General features: G+C 42.6%; 1 protein-coding gene across 2 annotated transcripts in view; it reads left to right on the top strand.

Annotated features, from left to right (window-relative positions):
• The window catches only part of PCDH11X (protocadherin 11 X-linked), a 1,230,124-nt gene that overhangs the window by 423,368 nt on the left and 783,785 nt on the right, over positions 1–22,971 (top strand). The gene's annotated exons all lie outside the window — the stretch shown is intronic.

Raw genomic sequence — 22,971 nt, 5'->3', positions numbered from 1 at the left:
GGGAGACTTTTAAATTCCACTAAAGGGGTTAATAGTAATAATGGTATCTAGCAGCATGGCTCAGTCGAAAGAGCCCAGGTTTGGGAGTCAGAGGTCATGGCTTCTAATTCTGGCTCTGCTTCTTGTCAGCTGTGTGACTTTGGGCAAGTCACTTAGCTTCTCTGTGTCTCAGTTACCTCATCTGTAAAATGGGGATTAAGACTGAGCCCCACGTGGGACAATCTGATCACCCAGCGCTTAGAACAGTGCTTTGCACATAGTAAGCGCTTAACAAATGCCATCATCATTATTATTAGACACTTATTATTTGCCAGGCACTGTACTAAGTGTGGAGTGGTTACAAGCAAATCAAGTTCAACACAGACCCTGCCCCATGTGGGGTTCATACTCTCAATACCCATTTTACAGATGAGGTAACTGAGGCTCAGAGACATGAAATGACCTGCCCAAGGTCACATAGCAGGCAAAGGGTGGAGTGGGAATTAAAACTCATGACCTTCTAACTCCCAGATCTGGGCTTTATCCACTCTGCTTTGCTGCTTAAGGTAGTGGCTCACCAGGCTTGCAACGGGCTGGTGGTAATAATAATAATAATGATGGCATTTATTAAGCATTTACTATGTGCAAAGCACTGTTCTAAGCGCTGGGGAGGATACAAGGTGATCAGGTTGTCCCACGGGGGGCTCACAATTAATCCCCATTTTACAGATGAGGGAACTGAGGCACAGAGAAGTGAAGTGACTTGCCCAAAGTCACACAGCTGACAAGTGGTGGAGCTGGGATTTGAACCCATGACCACTGACTCCAAAGCCCATCCTCTTTCCAAGGAGCCACGCTGCTTCAAAACTGTGATGAGAACTCTCTCTGCCCCATGCTCTTTACACTAGACCGTGCTGATGTTTTATTTCACTGTGGGATTTTTGGGGGAAAAACCAGTCAATATACGACCAGTGAAAACCTCTTCGAAACCTCTTCCAGTCTTTCCCGAAGGTGGCAAGCTTGTCATCCCTAATTGGGTTGCTCAGGCAGAAGGGTGTTGCCGAGACAGGACCAACATGGAGCTTCTGCGTATCTAAACCCATAGTATTGGGAGAAGGGAGCATGCGCAATTACCTATCAACAGCTGGGCAAGTGCGTGATTTCAGTCACTCCATCGTATTTGAGAGCTTACTGTGTACACAATACAACAATAACCAGACACATTCCCTGCCCGCAACGAGCTTGATTTGTATATCCTGAAGTAGAGAGAGGATGCCTGGAACCATCCACAAGCCCTCAGTCCCTCTGGCAGGGAGTGATGAGTACTATCTGTTATGGTTGAGCCATTTTTGAGGCTGGCCCTTTGCAGTGGCTGTACTAATGGTAACCTCTTCCTGTTTGAGCCAGTAGAATTCAGTATTGAATGAACTAAATCAAGACTTTAATACGATGACTGAGAGACAGTTAAGATGAAATTGAAATGAAAAATCCTCTAGCTTCGTGAAAAGTCGCTGAAGTGGGACAGTGTGGGGAGAATGGAGGATGGGAAAAAAAATCTGGGCTGACCTTTCCTTCTCCTTCTTCCTCTCATTCATAGGGAACTGAATTTTCTCTGGAGCTTGGAAAACTCTTCCCCCACCAAGGAACTAGAGAGACATATTTAGTTCTCCAGTGAGAAATTGCCAACACCATTAGCTCTCTAAAAGATCATAGATAAATGTGATATTCCATTTTGGTACCAAACCCTCAACTTCCGAAATGTTTAGAATGGCTGGACCTTTTTTCTTTTAGCTCAAGAAGATTGGGAGTGTGAGGAAGCCAATATGTTTGAGTTAGTTCTATATTCCTTGCTCTATTCAGTCTTTCCTTGCTCACATCACTTGAAAAAATGCAGTTGAAATTAACCAGTTTTTAGGATGGGGTGGCAGTGGAAAATGAATCCAATATTGAACTCAAACATCATTGTTTGAACTGCGTTGACTTCAATGTGTATTGGACTCTGTTAGAATATGAGATCTTTTTTTCATGGGCTTATCACACATAATTGCCTTGTCCCATGTTGACTGTACAGAGACTAAGCCTTACAGCTCCTGGTAGCTAATAGAGAGGGTCACCTCTTCTCTGGGTCTTTTAAAAATAGTAAAGAGGTTGATCTATCTGGGGTTTCTTAGATATGTCAATCTCTGAAGACCTTTTCTGGATTTATGGGGTAGCATGAATGGAGAAAAATGTCATTGGTTAAATGTATTGCCTGTTTATAGTTTACCAACTTAGTTTGTAGTTATGGCCACAGGTCAGTAGAGTGTACTATCAAATGAAATCTGTTTCTTTGGCATACTTTGCTAATACATTATGGAAAAGTGAGTAGGAGGAATATGCCATCGGTCATCAATACTCCTATTGGCTTTCATAATTTAAGTTCACTGGTCCCTGGGTGTTGAGGGATATAAATACCGATCAGAGTTAAGAGTTACAGTTGCAAAGAAAAACTTATTACTCTGCAAGTTGAAAATATTGATCACTTTTTTCAGTGCAATAACTTTTCTAAGATTTAAAAGCTCCAGAAATAGTGATCGCTAACTAGCTTCAGAGTTGAAATTCAAGATTCATGCAGTCCCCTTGTCTACCCTGATCAACTCCCTCATTAGCCATGAAGGAGTCTGGGGAGAGCTGAGGGAAATATGTATACTTCCAGAGTTTCTAACACAGACCCAGTGTTCAAGTGAAGTTCTGTGTCTGTTAAATTGCAGTATCATGTAGGGTGCTGTTTCAGAGCTATTCAGGTGTTGACTTAAATCAGACTGAAGTAGCTTGTAAGCTTTTGGTGGTGGCTCCTGGTATATCTTGGGTTGTGAATTTACATGATATATGTAATATATATTATTAATATTAACATATTAATAATTATATATAAATTCCCAATATCAAAATCATGCAAGTTCACTATATATATATATATATATATCTAGAGAAATCAAATGAACTCTTATTTAATAATAATAATGATGACATTTATTAAGCACTTAGTACATGTAAAGCACTGTTCTAAGTGCTGGAATAACAATAATGGCATTCCTTAAGCGCTTACTATGTGCAAAGCACTATTCTAAGCATTGGGGGGGATACAAGGTGATCAGGTTGTCCCATGGGGGGGGCTCTCAGTCTTAATCCCCATTTTACAGATGAGGGAACTGAGGCTCAGAGAATAACAATAATGATGGCATTTATTAAGTGCTTACTATGTGCAAAGCACTGTTATAAGCACTGGGGGGGATACAAGGTGATCAGGCTGTCCCACGGGGGGCTCACAGTCTTCATCCCCATTTTACAGATGAGGTAACTGAGGCACAGAGAAGTGAAGTGACTTGCCCAAAGTCACACAGGTGACAATTGGCGGAGCCAGGGTTTGAACCCATGACCTCTTACTCCCAAGCCCGGGCTCCTTCCATTGGGCCACACTGCTTCTCTAGGCAGTCGCACACATGATCACACACACGAGAAGTTTGTATTTGAGTATGATCTATCAGTGGTATTTGAGTGCTGTGAGCAGACCATCTTTTAAATGCTTGGGAGAGTACAATACAACAGAGATGTAAGACATGTTCCCTACCCACAAGAAGCTTTCAGTGTAGTGGGTGACAGACATTAATGTGAAAACAGCGTGGCTCAGTGGAAAGAGCCCGGGTTTTGGAGTCAGGTCACGGGTTCAAATCCCAGCTCCGCCGATTGTCAGCTGTGTGACTTTGGGCAAGGCACTTAACTTCTCTGTGCCTGTTACCTCATCTGTAAAATAGGCATTGACTGAGAGCCCCACGTGGGACAACCTGATCACCCTGTAACCTCCCCAGCACTTAGAACAGTGCTTTGCACATAGTAAGCACTTAATAAATGCCATTATTATTATTAATAATAATAATAAAACATTTTGGGTATGTACACAAGTGCTGTGGGTCTGAGGGTAGAGTGAATATCAAGTGCTCAGAGGATACAGAACCAAGTGCAAAGGCAACACGGGTGAGAGAGTGAGTGAGTTGAGGAAAATTAGATTTAATTAGGGAAGGCCTGTTGGAGAAGATGGGTTAGAAGTGGGTAGAGTGGTGGTCTGTCAGATATGAAGAGGGAGGAATTTCCAGACCAGAGGGAGAACGTGAGTTGGAAATTTTTGTCACTATCAAAATATGGACAACCTTCCTCCCACCCATCGAAAATAAAAATTAAAAATGTTTTCGTCCCATTACCAATTGATGTGTCAAAGTTCAGAATAGAATGGCACTAGGGTGAGATGAAAATAGGGTTTCCGATGAATGTATTGTCAATGTGTGTGTTTTTTCAAGTTCCTGATCCTACTCAATTTTATGGTCAAACTCTGGATTCTCAAACTTCAAGTAATTCTAGTCTTGTAATTAGCATGATCGTTAAAGAATCTACTGGTTTCCGACTGATACATATGGAGCAATACTTAAAGGGTAAGGCTGTAAAATGGATTGAGTAACACTTATGGACCCTGGCAACTGAAGAAAGACAAAAAAGAGGTTTCATACTTTAATGCTGAGGCAGTTTGGCAGCCCTATTGTTGCCACTCGGTTGGAAAGATGGTTAAGGACCTCAGTTACTCTTCAAGCAGAGAAAGGGTCTGTTCAAAATGTGAACGCAAATCTGAGTGCAGTGCTCCTTCTCTGGCTCAGTTTGGGTGACATAAACACATCCGCTAAATGCACTATAAACAGACTAGTGGCACTTCTAGCCACTCAAGGATCAACAAGATATTTTCTAGCAATTAGATCTGTTGTTGCACTTTACAACTGAAACTGGAAAATTAGATACTACCTATGCCAAATGCTAATATGGTTCACATTTCCAGGAGGTAGTCTGTATGTTTAAATGATATTTTGAGGTAAATCTTAATATCATGTGCAAGAGGCATTGGGGAAGATACTTCCTTTCTGAAATGAGAATTAGTGGAAGGTTAGATGATTGAAATGAGTATAGGATAACATTTTTTGAAGAGTGTCAAGAAAAAAGGATCTATTTGCATTTTCAGTTGGTCCTTCTCTAAAGATGGAGTGGGGTTAGAGTTAGCCTTTCAAAGTTCTGTGCTTCTGCATAATCTTTAGTTTTTATAGTGCCTTGATTTCCATTTGGTCTAATTATCCTACTTTTTAAGTGCTTACTAAGTGCTGAGCACTGTTCTAGGTGCTGGGGTAATAATAATAATTGTGGTAATTGCTAAGCGCTTACATATTTACTATTCTGTTTATTTTATTTTGTTAATACGTTTTGTTTTGTTGTCTGTCTCCCCCTCCTAGACTGTGAGCCCATTGTTGGGTAGGGACTGTCTCTGTATGCTGCCAACTTGTACTTCCCAAGTGCTTAGTACAGTGCTCTGCACACAGTAAATACAATTGAATGAATGAATGACTGTCCTTCTAGATTGTGAGCCCGTTGTGGGGTAGGGACCGTCCCTATATATTGCAGATTTGTACTTCCCAAGCGCTTAGTACAGTGCTCTGCACAAAGTAAGCACTCAATAAAAATGATTGAATAAATGTGACAGTCCCTGTGGGGCTCACAGTCTAAGAAGTGGGGTGTAGGACTTAATCCCCATCTTACAGGTAAGGCAACTGAGGCACAGAGAAGTGATGTGGCTTCCCCAAAGTCACACAGACATGTAGCAGAGTTGGGATTAGATTCCAGGTCCTCTGATGCCCAGGCTCATTCTCTTTTTACTAGGTAATGCTACTACTTGCCATTCTGAACAGTTGCCAGACCTGAGTAAAATACGTGGAATTATGAGTGGAAGTGCACTGTGGCACAAGTAACTTCAGCTGTGCAAACTTCAATCAGTAGCACCTGTTGAGCATCACATACTCCCATTACCACCCCCATCCTCCATTCAGATTTGTGGCATTGAAATCAGTAGAAAGATCCATCTCTGAACAGCCTGGTTTTAAGGCCACAGTATAAACCCGGTACAAGGCAACTAAAACATATGGGGTTAGATCCAGTTCAGCAAGGAAGGAAATGTACAGGTGGTTGTCCCTTCCTAAAGAGCCGCATGGCTCGGTGGAAAGAGCCCGGGCTTGGGAGTCTGAGGTTGTGAGTTCTAATCCTGGCTCCGCCACTTGTCTGCTGTGCAAGTCACTTATAATAATAATGACATTTATTAAGTGCTTACTATGTGCAAAGCACTGTTCTAAGCGCTGGGGGGATACAAGGTGATCAGGTTGTCCCATGGTGGGGGCTCTCAGTCTGTCCCACAGGGGGCTCACAGCCTTAATCCCCATTTTACAGATGAGGCAACTGAGGCACAGAGAAATGAAGTGACTTGCCCAAAGTCACACAGCTGACAAGTGGAGGAGCCGAGATTCAAACCCATGACCTCTGACTCCAAAGCCCATGCTTTTTCCACTGAGCCATACTTATCTTCTCCTTGCCTCAGTTACCTCATCTGTCAAATGGGGATTAAGACTGTGAGCCCCACATGGGACAACCTGATTACCTTGTATCCCCCCAGCACTTAGAACAGTTCTTGGGACATAGTAAGCGCTTAACTAATGCCACCATCATTATTATTATTAATAAAGAGAATTAGGACTGTCTTCCCCACTTAGACTGTTAGCTTACTGTGGGCAGGGAAAGCATCTTTGCATTGTACTCTTCTAAGTGCCTAGTACAGCACCCGCACCCGGTAACCACTCAATAAATACCATTGATGACTGACTGACTCCCCTGGAAATATCCAATAGACCACCCCCTCTGACCAAATCTACCTTTGCAGAATGGAAATTACCAGCACCAACCCCATTTGGCTTTCCTGCTTATGTAAGAGCATCCATCTTTTATACTTCTAGCTGAATTCAGAACAGCCACTGAGCCCTCTAAACTGTTTCCAGACTCCTGGTAAAGATTCTAATATTATTATGAGAAAATTTCATTTAGTGTTCACCTGCATTGAGGAATGTAATCAGTGGGGAAAAATGACACTTGCTGTTCTGCTGGAAGTCTAGTGGACTCAATTTCATCTAATATCATCCCAGTGATTACCTGTATCAGTCATTCTTCCAGGGAGCAGACTGTGTTTTTCCAGTGTTAATTAGTACAATTGCTACTACAAGCTTGACTATCACTGCTGTGAATCAAACTGCCCTTCTCCTGCAAGCTCTGTGATGGACTGCTTGTGACAACAGCTGGCTTGGACGTAGGTTATGGAGCTAATAAATAGCTTCCACTAAGGAGTATTAAAATTTAAAATGTCTCTCCTTCATAATCCCTTTAAAAATTCTTTCCTTCTCCTCCTGTCACCCACAGTTAAATAAAAGCATTTAAATTATGAGGCCCTAGAGTCTGAAAACAACATTAAGTGACTGCGATAGGTTCGGCTGTTAAATGAAAGGTGTGTGATCAGAGCTGTCAAACATACACTCAGGCAAATGTGCCTGCTATTTGTAGGACTCAAATGTGCTTTCAATTTTCAAGCTGACGAAGTGTCTGTGAGGAACTTCTGGGATGTGTGTTGGCATCCCAGTGAATTCTTGCAAAGGGGGAAACGAGGCATTAAATATTGCCAGCTGTGGATCAGGATTAGCCTATAGGCTGAGAGGATCATCTCTCCAAATGGAAACAAGCTGGATTGGAAATTGCTCCCTTTGTTTTTAAATGGATGCTGACAAATGAGGCAAGCAACTTAAGGTTGACTGAAAATTGAGGCCAACATTTCCCATCCACCGAAAGTCAGCGCTTCACAGGATTTTGGCAGGCAGTGTTTTGAAATCAAAAAGTTTGTGGTAGGTGATGGGGAAATTGTGACCATCTTAGAAAGAGATCTGGGCAGAGGCCAGGATGAGTTGACTGAAAATTAATAGGAATATGTGATAGAGCAGAGGGAGTTCTAGAGGTTTAGGCAGGAGAGTCACATAATAATAATAATAATAATAGTGTTGGTATTTTTAAGCACTTACTATGTGCTAAGCACTGGGGTAGATACCAGGTAATCAGGTTGTCCCATGTGGGGCTCACAGTCTTCATCCCCAGTTGACAGATGAGGTAACTGAGGCCCAGAGAAGTTAAGTGACTTGCCCAAGGTCACCCAGCTGACAAGTGGCGGAGCTGGGATTAGAACCCATGACCACTGACTCCCAAGCCCTTGCTCATTCCACTGAGCCACGCTGCTTCTTGAAGTTGGTCCAAATTGTGTAGGTTAAAATTGGAATATATTTTTTTTGTTCCCATCATGTTTTAGGGATCTGTCTTACCATCAATAGGATCACTGTCTTGTTGTTTAAAATGTTCAGTTTCCACTACCTGTAGGTACCCTATGTTATTTGAACAAAATAGGTCTATTTATTCACCTATTGACCAGTCAATTTTGTTTATTGGAAAACATCTCTAAGCATGAAACCATGGTTATAGAGTCATAAATCGGGGTAGAATGCATGTAATAGATCATCCATTCCATTAAAGAACTGTGCTGACTTTTTTTTTTCCTACACCTTGCACCTTTCAGAATTTCTCTTAATGTCCCAGCAGTCAATGCCAGAGGATCTTTTTAACTGCTTAATAGGAGCAGTAACTTCATTAGCAGAATGATTTCAAATTACTACTACTACTACTACAATACTACTGTCTTGATAGGTCATTTTTCCTGCATATTAGGAATTTGAGTGTGATTTTTAAATTCACTCTTTTTCCAGGGATGACCAGTATCAAGTGCCTACTTTATGCAAAACAATTTACTAAGAAATGAACCTTGCCCTAAAGAAGCTTAGAATAAAGTTGAAAACAATACCTGTACCAAATACTCTGTTTACCTCTTCTCTCTCTTCTTTCCCCCAACTAATCTCTCTGTCTTTGCCCTCTTTCTCACCTCCTCTTCCTCCACTGACATTTCCAGCTCACTGTTTCCCCTCCACATGGACAACTGGTTGATTGAAGAAACTTGGCTGATAGCTTGTCTCCTTGAAAGGCAAGTTCATGGCTGGGAAATGATTTCTAAGTCTTCTCATTTAGGAACTCTTATCCACTAATTTCTCCCTCCCCCTTTTACTATGCATAAAACACTGTTCTAAGAACTGGATTAGATACAAGTCAATCAGGTTGGACTTGTCCTTTTCCCACATTGGGCACACAGTCAAAGAAGGAGGGATATTGAATTACAAATATGGAAACTGAAGCTCAGAGAAGGTAAGTAGCTTGCCCGAAGTCACACAGCAGACAAAACCAGGATTAGGTCTTTGGTCTTCTGACTCCCGTGCCTGTGCTCTTTCTACTAGTCCATGCTGCTCCTTCTAACTGCAAAATAACCCCCTAAAAGAGTGTGTGCATGCAATCTGCCAATTATATAAGGATTTATTTGTTAAATTAGTCCTTTTCATTTCCTTAGGCTCCATGGAGAACAGCTCTGATATTCCAAGCGATATTTCTGCAGTCTCTCAAGGAACAGTCATAACTGGAATATGACTGGGTGATTAAAAGCAATATTTGTTTTTTCTGATCATCTAGGATCACAAAATAGACTGGCATCTGCCCACTATAGTGGCTATCCATGTGTCATTGATTTTCATGTTCCGTTTCCCTGAAGATTTCACTATGTAGCAGTGCCTTCATTGCAGAGGATAGCGTGAAGAAATGTTGGCTGGAATGGAGGGGTGAAGGACAAAAACCAAGTGGCAATCAACCGACTGGGGCCCTGGGAAAGCAGAATTGGAGCTTGCTTTCAGTCTGAAGAGTAACTGGAAGCCAGTGGAGTGTTAGGAACTGTTAGAGAGCCAAGAGTGGCAGTGATAGTCCCAGAAGCAGTTGTGGATATTTATTTGGTAAAGTGCCTACAGTTCAACCTTAAAGATTCAGCAGAATGTTCAGGCATGAGGAAACCAGGGACTAGACAGGGAATTTCACCATAGGATTAGGGAAGAAAGTGAACGTAGGAAGTAAAATATCAAAAAGAAACTGGAGTGGCAGGTGACAGCGTATTCAAAGTGAAGCAGCATGGCTCAGTGGAAAGAGCCTGGGTTTGGGTTTGGGAGTCAGAGGTCAAGGGTTCTAATCCCGGCTCCGCCACTTGTCAGCTGTGAGACTTTGAGCAAGTCACTCAACTTCTCTATGCCTGTTACCTCATCTGTAAAATGGGAATTAAGACTGTGAGCCCTACGTGGGACAACCTGATTACTTTGCATTCCCACCCCCAGCGCTTAGAACAGTGCTTGGCACATAGTGAGCACTTAACAAATACCATCATCAAAGTATAAACAACAGGAGTACCAGGTCGATCTTCAGGTCAAGTGGCACTGTCTGAGATATTGGGGATATGGGAGTGGTGAAGGAGACAAGGTGGGAGACAACGTTGAGCCTCAGATCACTTATGGGGTCTAGAAAACTTGGTTCTGGACAGTCAGTCAATTGTACCTGTTAAGCATTTACTGTGTGCTGAACACTGAACTAAAGGCTTGAGAAAGTCCAATACAACAATATAACAGAAACATCCCCTGTCCAGTCAGGGGTGCAAATTTATTTTCTTTAATTACCAGTTCTCACCTGGGACCATTAGGGCTAGCCTGGTGCTAGCCTTAATGCAGCAACTGCTGCCATTCAGTCAAACCAGAAAAACTCTATTGCAAGTGGAAAGTGGCAGATAACTTTCTTCAGTGGCACAGCAGACATGTGAGTTGGCTCTGTCAGCGGCTGACCCTAGCTGGTCTCCCCCAGGCTTTCTTTCTATACCATCAGACACAGATTTTATGCCATATTTTGATTTGGCATTTATTGCCACTCATTTTCTTCTCCCTTTCCTTTTTTCTTCACCCTTCCAATGCCAATATGAATAGGTAGGGGAGGAGAGGGTTGCCCAAGATATAATAGTAATGATGGCATTTATTAAGCACTTACTATGTGCAAAACACTGTTCTAAGTGCTGGGGAGGTTACAAGGTGATCAGGTTGTCCCATGGGGGGCTCACAGTCTAGTAACTGAGGCACAGAGAAATAAAGTGACTTGCCCAAAGTCACACAGCTGACAATAGGCAGAGCCGGGATTTGAACCCACAACCTCTGACTCCAAAGCCCATGCTGCTTATGGACGTAAGACTGTCCCCAACCCTGCCAAGTTTAGGTAGTTGCTACCTGGTAATGCTCTGTTTTTTATGATTATTTTTGTTTTTAAATGTTGTTTGTTAAGCACTTACTATGCACCAGGCACTGTACTAAGCTCTGGGGTGAGATCCAAGTTGGGTTGGACACAGTCCATATCCCACTTGGGGCTACCAGTCATATTTATCAGGCACTTATTGCTTGCCACGCAATGTAGTAAGCGGCTGGGAGAGTGCAATTAAGCAGAGTTGGTAGACATGTTCCCTGCCCACAATAAGGTTACAGTCTAGAGAGGAAAAGTCTTAATCCCCATTTAATTTAGGCACAGAGGAGTTGTGACTTGCCCAATGTCTCACAGCAGGCAAGTTGAAGAGTAGGGATTAGAACCCAGATCCTCTGGCCTCCAGGCTTGTGCTCTTTCCAATAGGCCATGTTGTTCAGAGCTCTGAGATGGGTTTTGGTGGCAATGGGATTCTGGTCCTTGAAAATCTCCCACAGTAGCCTAGGGTCTGAATGTATTTTGGGGTATTTGGGGCAGTTCTTTTTGTATGTGTTTGTAGGACCATTTAAAAAAAACTGTCATCCCAAGTGAGTCTGTGAGCTGACCTTGCAAGTCGCGGGTAGGAGAGGAAAAATCTGAGCCCAGCTAAGTTGGTCCTGGAGTGTTGTCAGCAGGAGTGAAATCAACTGTGTGGCAACTCTGCTGGGTTTCACTGAGGTCAAATTGGGTGCTTTCACGATATAACTGTCTCCGGTTGAAACTGCTGAGGTAAAATCAGCTTGACTTCAGCATATAATGCGAGAGTCAAGAAAACAACGAAGCCTCTTTGTAGCTTTGTAAACTTGCTCAATCAAACCATAAAATGGCCAAATGACCATGCTTCAGAAAAAGCATTTTTATTTTTGTCAACACTTGACTACTTTTGTTTCCCTGCCAGCTAATAAAGCATTCTTAGCTAAATGTAATAAAACATCTGCCCAGGCAGTTTACCTTGCATTACTGGCTCCAGTTTTTGTTTTTGTTTTTTTTTGTTTTGTTTTTTGGTTCTGGCATGTGGACCCGACAGCCTTCAGTTCTGCATTAAAGTGATCTTGCAGACACCCTACTGGGTCTGGTTTATAAGACTTATGTGCTCAATGCAGTTTGCTTTGTTTAATAGAAAAATATCCATTTATGAAACGGGGCAAGCCCAATACTCTTTGAAGAATGAAATGCATCTTGTGAGTTGATCAAAGACCTCTGGGATCTAGAAGTGTAGTCTTTGGAGGGTGTAAGATTGTCTTTAGAAGTTCTGTCATTTTTCCTATCAGTTTACCAAGCAGAGGAAAGTTACCCACCTTTTAAGGTTTCTTAATCATCCCAGATATTGTTGTGAGTGTTTCCGTCCTCAAAATCAATGGTGATGAGTATTACAGACAAGAAATGTCTCTTGTAAAACAGCTGGTGAACTGCATCTGACTTCTGTGTTGTCAAGTGCTGGACTTGCTATCTTTTTCAAGCTATTGTGTGTGTGTGTTTGTGTTACCAGTAGAAAGGAGGAATTATAGCGTTGGTGCTGATCCTTCTATGTGCCAGTGAGATGAATGTGGTATTTACAGGAAGGAAAAATTAGACCCTTTAAAAGTTGTAGTGTAGGAAAGGGAACTGATGGTATTTATTTTCAATGGGATGGCAAATATCTGAAGAAGAGTAGTATAGATTGGCAACTTTTATCTGTAGGAGACTGGACAATACAGTAACACACACTGCAGTCAAAATGCTCACCAGTCTATCTTGGCTTTTGTCAGTCGATGGTACTTGAGCACTTACTGTGTGCAGAGCACATTACTAAGTGTTGGAAAGTTTACAACAGTTGCTAGACATGTTCCCTGACCTCAACTAGCTTATAGTGTAGAAGGGGAGACCGACATATGAATAATAAGTAAATTAGGGATATGTTCGTAAGTGATGTGGGGCCGAGGTTGGGTTGACTATCAAATGCTCAAAGGATACAGTTCTCCGTGCATAGACCATGCAGAGGTGAGAAGGAGTCAGTCAGTGGCCTAGTGGAAAGAGCACGGGCCTGGGGTTCAGAGGACCTGGTTTCTAATCCAGCTTCATCGCTTGCCTGCTGTGGGACCATGGGCAAGTCACTTAACTTCTCTGTACCTGTTTCCTCATCTGTAAAATATGGGAATCAATTCATCAATGGTATTTATTGAGCTTTTACTGTGTGTCAAGCACTGTATTAACCACTTGGGAGAGTATAATATAACACAGGGGAAGCAACTAAGTATAAGTATATGTACATAAGTGCTCCGAGGGTGGGGTGAATACCATAAGTGCTTTACTGGTAAAGATTAAATTACATGGGTGATGCAATGGGAGGCAAATAGAATTGGGAGATGAGAAATTGTCCCATTTTTCCTGCCCCTGGCCTTCTGTCAAGTGAATCTTCCCTTTGTTGTCTTACTGCTGTTTCCCACTGCTCAGCAATATCCAACCATGCAAACACCTGACTCACACCACTTAAATCCTCTAGGCTGGATTGTGTCAAAGGACCAAATAAACTTCCCTTCATGGTGTGCATATCTAATCAGTGAAGAAGGGAAGGACAGAAAAGCAAGGAGTTTTCAAAATCTTGATTTATTCAAAACCCACAGTCCCTAGGTTGATTTTCCTCTTTTTTTTTTTTTCTGCTCTCACTCTTAGTTCTTCCTATTTGTCCCTTCTTCTGGACCCCCAAACCCAGATTTTCCCTCTCCCATTTTACCCTGCATGCTTTGCTCCTCCAATGCCAACCTATTCACTGTAACTCAATCTCATCTATCCTGTCACTCACTCTTGTCCCAGATGGTCCCTCTGGCCGGGAAATTCTTTCCCCTTCACGTACGACAGACCACCACATTCTCCATCATCGGAGCCATATTGAAATCATATCTCCAATAAGCCTTCTGAACTAAGCACCTATTTCTGATTCTCCTTTTGAGTCACCTATACACTTGGATCTGTACCCTTTTAGCACTTGATATTCGCCTGACCTTCAGCCCCAAAGCACTTATGTTGCTATCCATAATACATTTTTACGTCTGCCTCCCCCTCCATTCATTCAATTGTATTTATTGAGCACTTACTTTGTGCAGAGCACTGTACTAAGCGCTTGGGAAGTACAAGTTTGCAACAGAGATGGTCCCTACCCAACAGTGGGCTCACAGTCTAGACTGTAAGCTCCTGTTGGACAGGGAACATCTATGTTGTACTTTCCCAAGCACTCAGTACAGTCCTCTGCACAAAGTAAGCAGTCAAATACCGTTGATTGTGTGCTTTCTGTGTGCAGAGCATTGTATTAAGCACTTGGGAGAGTACAAAAGAGTTGGTATTCAACCTATGCAAATTCAATCCCTGCGGTTTGAAACATCATTCATCCCTCAAATCTGTCAAACTTGGACAAACCCCATAAAAAGACACTTGCTACTGGATGCATTTTGCAGCTAATCCCCACTTTCTGGATCAGGTCATACATTCCGTCACACTTAGCACTTAGTGTATGATGTTCCTTGCTTTTTCTTTCATTACGGTTGTAGCTAACTTCCATTCTGTTGCCTTCGTAGGTATACTACCTGGATTTTTTCTAATGGTATTTAAGTGCTTACTATGTTCCAGGCACTCTACCAAGCACTGGGTAGTTACAAGATAATCCGATTGAACACGATCCTTGTCCCACACAGGGCTTGTAGTCTTAATTTCCATTTTACAGATGAAGGAACCAAGACAGAAATTAAATGGCTTGCCCAAGGTCACACAGCAGGCAGCTGTTACAGTCAGGGTTAGAACCCAGGTCCTTCTGATTCTCAGGCCCATGCTCTTTCAAATAAGCCACACTGCTACATGGAACTGCCTAGCCCCTCTATTAGAAGTAAACCACTGAAAGGCAGTAACCAAGACATCTTTCTTTCATTGTTGGCTCTCAAGCATTTACTATAGAGCTTTCCACATATTCATTCAATCATATTTATTGAGCGCTTACTGTGTGCAGAGCGATGTACAGTTGGAGATATACGTGTGTGTATGCACACGTATATCTCCAACTATATGTATCATCATATTTCCAACAATTTCTCTTTCTCTCTCTCTCTCTCTCTCTCTCTCTCTCTCTCTCTCACTCTCTCTCATATATAGTGTATATATAAGCACTCTCTCTCTCTCTCTCTCTCTCTATATATATATATAAGCACTCATATATATAGAGAGAGAGATTTTGTGTGTGTGTGTATATATGTATATATATACACACACACATGAAATGATGGAACCTCCTATCAAGCATTATGCATGGCATGCCACATTGCTGTACTTGGAAATGCAAATATCTATATGGCGTATTACAAAATTAGTCTATTTGTGATCTAGGACAATTGTAAGGTTCCCTAGAAAGGTATGTAGATGCCTCAGGATAGACACTACCCTAAATAACTTGCCCAGCCTATTTTGTCCCCAACCCCTTGATAGTCTTACCCGTTTGGACTTCAAGTTGACATTTGTTTAATTGAGGTAATAATAATAATTGTGGTACATGTTAAGCACTTAGTATGTGCCATGCACTGTTCTAAGCACTGGGGTTGACACAAGTTAAGCAAGTTGAACACAGTCCCTGTCCCACATGGGCAAATTCTTAATCCCCATTTTATAGATGAGGTAACTGAGGCCCAGAAAAGTTAAGTGACTAGCCCAAGGTCACCTAGCAGACAGGTGGTGAAGCCGATTTTAGAACCTAAGTCACACTGAATTCTGAGATTTGCAGTACAGCAGCACAAGATGAGAACAGAATTTCAATGCCCCAGTTCTTACCCAAAATGTCAGCAAAAATTTGAGGGGAAGGTTCATCCTGATGAGTATTTTCTTCACAGTGCCCCTGTAACTAAGCAGTTTCTCAGTGCTACTTTCTGCATGGCAAACTCTGAAGTGACACCATTTCTGTGTCTGTTTTTAGAGTACACGGAAGTTAGCACTCAATTTTATGATTGGTTCATTACTATAATTAAAATGTTTTCAGTAGTTATTTTCACAGTTTAACTGCTTCCCATATCTGTGCTGCAAAAATTTCAGGCAAGATGCTTTATAAATAGTATTATTACAGTTAGCATGATCACTGATCTGGTTACAGAAAGCAAAGTAGTGACCCCACCCTGCTGCTGGAAACTTTATCCAGCTCTTCTGTCACTGACACTGCCTTTCCTGGTTCTCCTCCTATCTCTGTGGCCACTCAGTCTCTGACTTCTCTTTGGCTCCTCCTCTGCCCCGCCGCCCCCTAACTTGGGGTGGCCCTCACGGTTCAGTTTGACATCCCCTTCTATTCGCGGCCATGGCCTTCTGAAAATACTACACAGTTCTCTCCCGCTACATTTTCAACCTCTCTGATTGCTCCATGGCTATATTTCCCTGACTTCCCTTCTGTCTCTGACCTGCTACTTACCCGTGTCCCTCCTTCCCTACTTGTCTCACCTTCTATTCACTCAGCTATCCCTATGATTTGACTACCACTTCTGCTCAATAAATATGAATGAATGAATGGTTGGTTACCCCCTCGTATCTGTCATTATCCTCAACCTCCTGCCCAAATTGCAATCTTTCATTAATGATAATAATGATGGCATTTATTAAGCACTTACTGTGTGCAAAGCACTGCTCTAAGTACTGCGGAGGTTCCAAGGTGATCAGGTTGTCCCATGGGGGGCTCACAGTCTTAATCCCCATTTTACAGAAGAGGTAACTGAGGCCCAGAGAAGTTGTGACTTGCCCGAAGTCACACAGTTGACAATTGGCAGAGTGGGGATTTGAACCCATGACCTGTGACATGACATCGCCTTCTATTCTCCATCTCCACCCACTCCCTTGAAGAACTCATTTGCTCCGATGGCTTCAACTACCACTCTATGTGGATGATTCCCCAAATCTACATCTCCAGCTTAGATTTCTCTCCTCCTCTGCAGTTTCACGTTTTCTTCTGCATTCAGGACATTTCTACTTGGAAGTCCTGCTGATGCTTGAAACTTAATATGTCCAGAAAAGAATTACGTATCTTTCCACCCAAAGCCTGTCCTCCCTCTGATTTTCCACCACACCACTATCCTGCCTGTCTTAGAGGTCTGTAACTGTGGCTTTATCCTCAACTCATCTCTTTCAACCCACATATTCCATCCGCCACTAAATTGTCAGTTCGACCTTTATGACATTGCTAAAATCTGTCCTTTCCTTTCCACCCAAACTTCTACCCCGTTAATCCAAACACTTATCCTTTCCCACCTTGGTAACTGCATCAGCATCGATTACTTTTATTCATTGAGCACTTACTGTGTGCGGAGCGCTGTACCGAGTGCTTGGGAGAGTACAGTATAACAGAGTTGGTAGATATATTCTCTGTCTACCCCGTCAGACTAGAGTGGGAGACAGACATTAATAGAAAAAAAATTATGGGTATGTGCATGTGTGCTATGGGGCTGAGGAGGGGTGAATTAAGAGAACAAATCCAAGTGCAAGGGTGATGTAGAATGAAGTGGGAGAAGAAATGAAGGTCTCTTGGAGAAGATGTGCTTTCAATAAGGCTTTGAAGGTGGGGAGAGGAATTGTCTTTGGGATATGAAGAGGTAGGGCATTCCAGGTTAGAGGAAAAATGTGGGCAAGAGGTCGGTGGCAAAATAGACAAGTTCGAGGTACAGTGAGTGGGTGGACATAGATTGAAAGCTCACTGTGAGCAGAGAATGTGTCTCTTATTGTATTGTACTCTACTAAATGCTTAGTACAGTGCTGTGCACATAGTAAGTGCTCGATAAACACGACTGAATGAGGAGTGAAGCGTGCAGGCTGGGTCATAGTAGGAGAGCAGCCAGGTGAGGTAGGAGGGGACAAGGCAATAGAGTGCTTTAAAACCGACGCTAAAGAATTTCTGTGCCTCAGTTACCTCATTTGTAAAATGGGGATTAAGACTGTGAGCCCTTTGCGGACATGGTCTTTGTCCAACCTGATTACTTCGTATCTACCACAGAGCTTAGAACAGTGCCTGGCACATAGTAAGTTCTTAGCAGATCGTGTTTAAAAAAAAAAAAAAAAGGCTACCTCCAACTTGTTTAAAAAAAAAAAAGAGCTAATGATTCTTAGTTTTTTGGTTTTTTAGACAGAATGAGGCCAGATATAAAAAGACACAACACTACTATCTGTTTTCTGGGTTGTGTCTTTCTTGATCAACAGTGCTTAACACTAGAATGCCTATGCAGCTGATTTTTCTGATTCTTCGGGGGTTCAGTATGTGGCTCTTTTAAAACCTTATCCCTTTGGTCTGAGATGGCCTTCATGGATTAGAATGAAATTCCTGTCTAAATTCCTCCAATGGGCTGTGTACAGCTGCCAACGCCTCTTCCTCTCCAATTTCCTTCTTTGTCTACTGCACTATACTGTCCTCCTCCTTTGCTTCACCGAGGCAACATTTCCCTATGTCACTACAACCTCCTTCTTGCCCAAATCTAAAGCATACTACCCTATCCAAATCCTCTTAGATCACTCAACCACATGTGACCATGTGGACCATGGCCTTCTGGAAATACTACACAGTTCTCTCCCGCTACATTTCCAACCTCTCTGATTGCTCCATGGCTATATTTCCCTGACTTCCCTTCTGTCTCTGACCTGCTACTTACCCGTGTCCCTCCTTCCCTATTTGTCTCACCTTCTATTCACTCAGCTATCCCTATGATTTGACTACCACTTCTGCTCAATAAATACAATTGAATGAATGAATGAATGAATGGTTGGTTACCCCCCCATATCGGTCATAATCCTCAACCTCCTGCCCAAATTGCAATCTTTCATTAATGATAATGATGGCATTTATTAAGCACTTACTGTGTGCAAAGCACTTCTCTAAGTACTGCGGAGGTTCCAAGGTGATCAGGTTGTCCCATGGGGGGCTCACAGTCTTAATCCCCATTTTACAGATGAGGTAACTGAGGCCCAGAGAAGTTGTGACTTGCCCAAAGTCACACAGCTGACAATTGGCAGAGCGGGGATTTGAACCCATGACCTCTGACTCCAGAGCCCATGCTCTTTCCACTGAGTCATGCTGTATTCTTTTCTAGTGCTTAGTACAGTGCTCTGCACACAGTAAGCATTTAATTAATGCTATTACTGGACCTGGGCTCATGTTAAGTAGACATGATCCCTATCCTATAGGAGTTGATTGAAAGACCATGAGGAGTCATTATATTCAGTTTATTTCTAACTGCTGCTAAAACAGTCTTTAATATATCCTGGCCATCCATATGGACCCCTCTCCATCCCAATGCCCTGATCCTTCTAGACTGTGAGCCCACTGTTGGGTAGGGACTGTCTCTGTACGTTGCCAACTTGTACTTCCCAAGCACTTAGTACAGTGCTCTGCACACAGTAAGCGCTCAATAAATACGATTGATTGATCTGGCTCTAATCCCAGTTCCGCCACTTATCTGCTGTGTACCCTTGGGCAAGTGACTTAAACTTTTAGTGCCTCCATTCCCTCATCTGTAAAATGGGGATCAAGACTATGAGTCCCATGTGGGACATGGACTGTATCTAACCTGAATACCTTGTATATACCCCAGTGCTTAGCACAGTGCACTTAGTAAGCACGTAATAACAATAAAAAATTACTACTACTCTTCATAAGAAAGAGTCTTAGAAGCAAGAGCTAATAGAGAAGCAGCGTGGCTCAGTGGAAAGAGCCCGGACTTTGGAGTGAGAGGTCATGGGTTCAAATACTGGCTCTGCCAATTGTCAGCTGTGTGACTTTGGGCAAGTCACTTAACTTCTCTGGGCCTGTTACCTCATCTGTAAAATGGGGATTAAGACTTTGAGCCCCCCATAGGACAACTTGATCACCTTGTAACCTCCCTCAGCAGTTAGAAAAGTGTTTTGCACATAGTAAGTGCTTAATAAATGCCATTGAGAAGCAGCATGGCTCAGTGGAAAGAACACAGGCTTTGGGGTCAGAGGTCATGGATTCAAATCCCGGCTCTGCCAATTGTCAGCTGTGTGACTTTGGGCAAGTCACTTAACTTCTCTTTGCCTCAGTTACCTCATCTGTAAAATTGAGATTAAGATTGTGAGTCCCCTGTGGGACAACCTGATCATCTTGTAACCTGCCCAGCACTTAGAACAGTGCTTTGCAAATAGTAAATTCTTAATAAATGCCATTACTATTATTACACACATGGGAATTTACATATGAATGCTACCCGTGCACTCTCAGCTCAGTATGTTTAAATTGGAACTTCCCTCCTAAATTCCTGAGAAGCAGCTTGGCTTAGTAGAGCACGGGCTTGGAAGTCAGAGGTCATGGGTCATTTGTCACAGTTCCCCTTCCACATAGGGCTCTGTCTAAGGGAAAGATAAAGGAATTGAATTCCTGTTTTACAGACAAGAACCCTGCACTGAGTGCTTAGGAGAGAACAACAGAGTTAAGTGTACATGATCCCTGTCCTATCGGAATTGACACCTCATTGTCTTTTAATGATCACACCCAGTTTATTTCTAAATGTTGCTAAAATTCCATTGAATATATCCTGGCCATCCAAAAGCCTCCCCTCCATCCCAATGCCCTGATCCAGGCATTTGCTTGACAACTGAATCCTCACAGGTCTACCTGCTTCCAGTCTCATCTTGTCTCAGGCCATTCCATGGCAAGGCTGTGGTGTTAGCCTCCTAGCTAATCTCTCTACTTTCAGCTTTTCCCCAGGCCAACCTACGCTACTACATGGTTACGTTGAAGACTTCTAGGGTCACATCTCTCTGGAAGACCGTCCATTGACCATGTCCAGCACTTAGAACAGTGCTTTGCACATAGTAAGCGCTTAACAAATACCATTATTATTATTATCAAGCAAACCTCTCAGTCAACCTCATGCTCTTCAGCACTTCACCGCACCTTTTTCACTCACCGTCTTCATTCCTGCCAAACCAACGTACAGCTGTACCTTGCCCCCAATTCTCCCACGTCCACCCACTCGCTTACCTTGGAATTCCTCCCTCTCCAGACCTGACACATCACTTCACCGCACCTTTTTCACTCACCGTCTTCATTCCTGCCAAACCAACGTACAGCTGTACCTTGCCCCCAATTCTCCCACGTCCACCCACTCGCTTACCTTGGAATTCCTCCCTCTCCAGACCTGACACATCACACTTCTCCTAGGAATTGCCTCTCTTCCATTCCAGTTCATCTCCCTGAGCACTCACTCATATCACCCTGCCAGCATTTATTTATTTTCTTCTTCAGCCCTTTGGTATGCATGCATAGCAACTTGTAGATTGTTATTCATTTGGATGACTCTAATTGTAAACATCTTTATGTCCTCCTTTCCCACTGGAATCTAAGAACCTCATGAATGGAGATTTTCACCTTATTTTGTGATTACTAAGAGTCTATTACAGAGCCATACACCAAATGGGCTTTCAAATAGTGATACTACTACTACCACTGAACATCATTTCTATGGACATCATAGAGAAGAAGCAGTATGGCTTACTGGAAAGAGGACGGGCTTGGGAGTCAGAGGTCATGAGTTCTAATTTCGACTCCACCACGTGTCAGCTGTGTGACTTTGGGCAAGCCATTTAACTTCTCTGGGCCTCAGTGACCTCATTTGTAAAATGGGGATTAAGACTGTGAGCCCCAAGTGGGACAACCTGATTACCTTGTATCTATCCCAGTGCTTAGAACAGTGCTTGACACATAGTAAGTGCTTAAACAGATACCGTCATTTATTATTATTACCAGTCTTTTCACTGTGTTTGTAGTGGAACATAGCCTGGGAATGGCATTAAGAATAAAACAAATGAAATGATCATTTTTTCAAGCTTTAATGGCCAATTAATAAAATACTTAGTATATTCTGGGCATGCTTTTTGGCAAATGAAGCATAGGTAGATATATGGAGGAGAGACCTTTGGAGAAATAAATAGCTGCTTTGCAGACTTAACTATCAGTCTCCCCAGGTTCTCCTGTTTTTGTTCAGACTCCTGGGTGAGTTACAGACATACTAGAGGAAGCCTTAGAACTATTTGTCTGAGTGTAATGGAGATGGAGTTGATGTCACACAGATCAACTTTGCTCTTAGTGTTCTGGGAATTGCTCTACCAGGCATTGTCTAACGTCTTTCAGGATGTGGCATGGAGTTGGTTGACCTGTACTCAATAAAATGCTGTGCATGTCTTAACTGCCAGGTGATGTATGGCAATCGGATCACCTGATCTGCCCCTGCTACTGTTCTGTCAAAGAGCTCAGTCTAGAAGTGACTTGCCCAAGGTCACCCAGCAGACAAGTGGCGGAGCTGCGAATGGAGCCCAAGTCCTCTGACAGTTGGGCCCGGGCTCTTTCCACTTGGCCATGTTGCTTCCCAAAGTACTGATCAACATAGTTCTCCACAAACCGATCATATAACTACTGATCAGTTTGGCGAGCATTGCTCAACTAGTCTATATACACACATACATTCTCTTTCTCTCTCTATTTAAATATAGTTTTTCTTATTCAAAGTCAACACTCATGAGCCCGCTGTTGGGTAGGGATTGTCTCTATTTGTTGCCAAATTGTACTTCCCAAGCATTTAGTACAGTGCTGTGCGCACAGTAAGTGCTCAATAAATACGATTGAATGAGCATTTAAGCAAATGGAGACGTCGTCCTGAAGGGAAGTTACTTCACTAGGCTGGAAATACAGTGCACTGTTGAGGATCTGCAGAAATTTGCATTGTAATTCAGGGATCGAGTTAATTCCGAAGAACAATATGCCAAACGTCGTTAAGTCTGGCAAAGATTACAAGAACATCAGTGGGTGGGCATATACTATTAATTATAGGTTGAAAACAGTCTGAAAAGAAGAAAATATCATGACAACTCGGTTGT

Source organism: Tachyglossus aculeatus, chromosome 6 (genome assembly GCF_015852505.1).
Source record: "Tachyglossus aculeatus isolate mTacAcu1 chromosome 6, mTacAcu1.pri, whole genome shotgun sequence".
Lineage (NCBI taxonomy): Eukaryota > Metazoa > Chordata > Mammalia > Monotremata > Tachyglossidae > Tachyglossus > Tachyglossus aculeatus.
The sequence above is the reverse complement of the archived record's forward strand: the minus strand, read 5'-3'. Positions and strand labels throughout refer to the sequence as shown.